We start from the raw sequence: 4,961 nt of genomic DNA on the forward strand, positions 1-4,961 counted from the left end.
AGCTTCCCCAAGAGGCTGAATCTATTGTCTCATCTCTTGGCTGTGGACTGGTATGAGAGTGCCCTGGACGTGAGAAGTCTGGGTCTCAAGAGGATCTCAGCAAACTCTAAATGGTTCATAGAAGGAAAGGCCACATGGAAGCAGAGGAAGCCTCAGCAATAGATGGTCAACTGCTGCCCAGTGGGTCCACAGTGGGCACAGTGACACACCAGGCAACATTTGAATTCTCTGCTAGGCGTAACCTAAATACCACATCAGAGAACTGAGAGCTAAGTAAATTATTTCTTATTTTTAAGGTACAATTTATTACATAGCAATTGCTAAGAATTCTTAGCCTCGGCTATATTCCTCAGATCATGTTGCCTCAGAACAGGTTTCCTGTATCATTTATAGTATTGGCAAAAGAAAGGATTCTAGGCTGTATGTGGAAACAACTATATGGTGTGGCACCATTTGTGTCTCACAGCAGCATAATAAATTGCTCCTGGTTTTTGGCCATGAATGATGGAAAAAGCAGTATTTTACTTTAATGCTATTTGGGTGAAAGTCAGAGACTGACTAAGCTTTATTGGTGAAAATGTAGCAAACTGACTATCATTAGGATAGTGGAAATTCATGGGTTGTTCTGGTAGACCTGATGAGGCCATGGAACATCTTAGATATAAAACTAACTCATGTAGAGCTAAATGAAATCTTGGGCAAACATCATGCCCATATCAATGACGAGTAGATTCTTTGATTAGAAGTGACCAGAAGGACCTGGTTCTACCCCAGTGTTGTTGATTGTATAGCAACAGAATATGCAGGAGTGTCGCTGTGTCTACCTGGTGGCACATAGCTTTACAAGGCATTTTCATGGTTCTTATGCCTTTAGATCTTCCTACCTACCCCATGAAATAGGGGGGGCAAGGGTATTATTTATTGTAGTTATATCGCTTCAACACATGAGAATGGGGCTTAGAGAAGTTTTATGCGGCTTAGTATTTCATTCACAACCTACTACTGGGTAGTAGGGAACACAATGTCTTCTGCAAAACAATTTTCGTTTGTTTGCTTGTGGGGAAAAAAACGTGACACACGCGGGTGGAGGTATGTAAGACTGGAGTTCCCTCAAGAACGCAATGCACTTCTTACAAGTTGACACGTGGTGTTTTGCTCTCTACTGAGGGAAGCCAGGGTTTAAGCGCCATGGATACATTTTATAGAAGAAGGATGGACTCAGAATATGAAGTGGGTGGAAGATAGCACATTTTCCCAAAGCAGGGTCTAGAGAAACGCATGGGAGAGGTACACATTGCAGAAAGCGATTTTCTTAGTTGGAATTTCCCTAGACTGGAATGCCCCAGGTAGGTATAAGGCAGGCAGTTTATTTGAGTGGGGTTGTGGAAAAGAGATGAAGAAACAGCAGCCAATAAAGAAAGAGATCCATATCATGTAAGCTACCACATGAACAACTAGAGAGTGATCCAGCTGAGGAATTCTGGGAGGCAGCATAGAACCCACCACAGGGGAGTGGAGCCGTCTATTCATCCATCCCACCCAATCCTTTCTTACAGTCTCTATCTGAAGGTATGGAACTACTTCAATGAAGAAATAATTTTTTCCTAAATGCGTGCCTCCCTTATTGTTATATTCACAATATTTGCAACAGGACCCAGATCATAATAAAGCTTAGTGATTTTTACAGCAAGTGAATAAAATGGAGGGTCTTAAGGATCTCCTGAGAATCCATCATTCTGTCTTTCTTGCTGCTCGAGGAGTACAGTGTCTTTTGGAATTTCCTGGCTTGCTGAAGTGACAAAGGCACAACCCGGGAATGCATTTTCAAACACTTCTAGAGCCATGTGTTTGAATCACCCCTTATTGTGTACTAGCTGAGATGTCTTGTTCAGATAAAGTTAATGTTTGCATTAGCAAAAGGGGACTAGCAATACCAAGTTTGCAGTTTTAAGACAGTTTAATGAGTCAACATAGAAGAGACAAAGCCCTAAGCCCAGAGCCTGTCCCCTGTCTGATGGACAGAGACTATGCATCATCTTCTCTTCCTCTAATGTCAGCACAAGCGTCAACTTGCTAATGGGACAGTGACACAAAATTGGGGAAAGGTAGTTAAAACCTATTTTAGGGATAAAATAGAGATAACAGCAATGAAAACGGGCAGAAGAGAAGTGAGGGCAGTCATTCAGTAAGTGATTGGCATCAGGTGGGTTACCATGTGATTAACCACTGGATCCTGCTGGAGTGCCTTTGAGAGGTAAATGGTTGATGCTTACAGAATATGTATTTTATAGGATATGAAAGAGGGAGAACAGGTGGATGGAGCGATGTCTCAGTGGTTAAGAGCACTAGCTGCTCTTCCAGAGAATTTGGGCTCAGTCCTTCACTCCCACATTGTAACTCACAACCATTTAGTCTAGAAGAACACCTCCTGCCAAGAGAATACAGAGGCAACCTCTGAGTTTATGTAAGAGGGTCTTTTTGCCAGTGCCTGAATGGAGGAAGGAGAGCTAGCCTTTCCAGAGTTCTGCTGCAATATTACTAATACATTTCTTGGGTTGCTAAATTATCTGTAAAGAGTCATCCCTGGGACGTCCACCCTCCATTAGCCAGAAGTAGATGACTACAAGAAAACCAAGCCTAGACGAATGTGATTGTCAAAGCAAATATGCTACCCAGACCATCTGAAAGCAAACTGCCTGCGCTCATCTTTCCTGTGAAAACCCACTCATTTTGGCTGAGAACAGATGGCGCTTGGCACATTCTGCACAGCCTGAATATTGACCCCCCCTGTCAGTTCTGACATATGCAGTACATAATCACCTCTTCTGTCTTTTAGCACCCTCTCCACTACCATGATTTTAAGAAAAAGATGTGCTCTTGCTGTTGCTCCTTTGGAAGAGGCTAAAATCCTGCAAATGCTTTCTGACAACGACTTATCATTGCTCTTCCTGCTTCTATCTTGCCCTCACCAAACCCCTGCGGAGACTCCCGAATAAAGTAAATTACCCACCGACCGCCAACAACCTGGATAAATACACTTGCATGACTACTATGGGTTATGGAGAGAAGTGGAGGAAATGATAGGAAATGTTGGAAAGACGATATAGTGATGCAGGTGGTGGTGGCTATTGTGGCGACAGGGTCAGAGGATATGGAGGTGATTATACTGTGAGATGTATATATATATATATATATATATATACACACACACATATATATATATAATTTATTATATATTATAAAGGTGATGATGAAGTTGGTAAGGATAGACATACCAGTTAAGATAATTAAGTGATACAGGCAGTAGAAAAGAAAAAGTAGTGTTCGGTGAGGAGGTGGTGTAGCAGAAGTGGTGGTGTCAGGAAGCACAATGGTGGCAAATGAGTAGTTAAAAGAGAATTAAGGACAGCTTCTCTCATAAGAACGTGTCTACCAGTGTCTAAAGCCACGATTAGCCATAAGAGACCAAAGGAGATATAACCGAGGTGCTGACTATCTGAAGAACATGTACATAGATGTAGTATCTCACATATATCTAGAACAGGTTTGAAGAACAAAGGCAAGTTGGGCATCGTCATTGGGATTGTGTTGAAATGGAACATCTTTGGTTCTATACCCAGTGTCCTTGTTAAATACAGCCGGCTTCTTAGGACCAACTGAACAGAGTATGTAGACTTCGTCTTTCCAGGATGAGTGTAATTTCAGACAGGAGCCGATAGCTGGGGTCTATAATTTTTAATAATTTTAAACTAGCTACAAAATGTCAATCACTTCACAAACCAACAGAGGAGACAGGAGGGATTTAATATACATGCTGTAATGATATTTATCTCACAGTTTATCTATATTTCATTCATTTATATAATTTTTTAAAGGTTTCTTTATCAGCTACTAAACATCTCAGCAATTTGGTGTGCATAGCTCTAGATTAAGCAACAAAGAATTGTACTGATGACAAACCACAGGGAAATCGTAATCAACAAGAGGCAGACTTCGAAGATCTACATCTTCACACCTTCCACGGCAAGAGTGTTATCTCCAAAACATAGCTTTCAAAAGCAGCAAACGAACCCTATGTTACACCCATTTCACATAGTTTAAGCCAAACATATTTTGCTAGAAATGATTAAATGGTGTGTCAAATCCATGTTTGTTGTTGTTTAAAAAAAGCAAAAGGGGATGATTATGACCAGTAAGTCTGTATGTTGACGGGAAAAACGTGACACAGCTGCAGGTTTTGCTGGTATGACTTAATCTTGACAGTGTCCTGATACTGAGCATGCGTTGTTGCTTTGTTATTGTTGCTGTTGTGTGTGTTTTCTTGTCAGTATGCTACTGTCATGGAAAGTTTTTGTTTAAGTAGGAATCTAAAAATCTATTTAGTTCTCATGCATAAATGCATAAATCACATCACTTTTAGTGCAATGCCTGTTATGTAATTTCACATTGTCTAATCGTGAAATCATAAGGACAGATAGTAGCCATGAGGAACCAAAGACAACACATTTGGAAAGATTCAGAGCCTGACACCCAAAGAAAGGACTGTGGCAGGAACTCTGTGGAATGTCACAGTTTTACGAGAACAATACTGTGTATTGAGAGAATCAACAGCACATTGAGCATTCCTAAATTGTTGTCATTCAGCAAACGCCACTGAGAAAAGAAGAAAATGAGACCCAAGACATCTTAGGTTGGGAATCAGAGCCATCGGATGACTACTATGTACAACCTTTGGAACGAAAGAGAGCCAGAGAGAACAAAAGATACATAGCATCATTGGGAAGCTGACAGACCACACAGGACACTTACAATGGGGCGATTGTGTGTGCGTGTGTGTGTGTGTATGTGTGTGTGTGTGCGTGTATGTGTGTGCAAGACCTACTAGGTAATACCATGAGAAAAGCATGAAGGGGCTCTCTTGTCCAACAGCATTTGGAGGAGAGCACAGGAGGAGAGCAAAT

Source organism: Arvicola amphibius, chromosome 5, assembly GCF_903992535.2.
Source record: "Arvicola amphibius chromosome 5, mArvAmp1.2, whole genome shotgun sequence".
Taxonomy (NCBI): Eukaryota; Metazoa; Chordata; class Mammalia; order Rodentia; family Cricetidae; genus Arvicola; species Arvicola amphibius.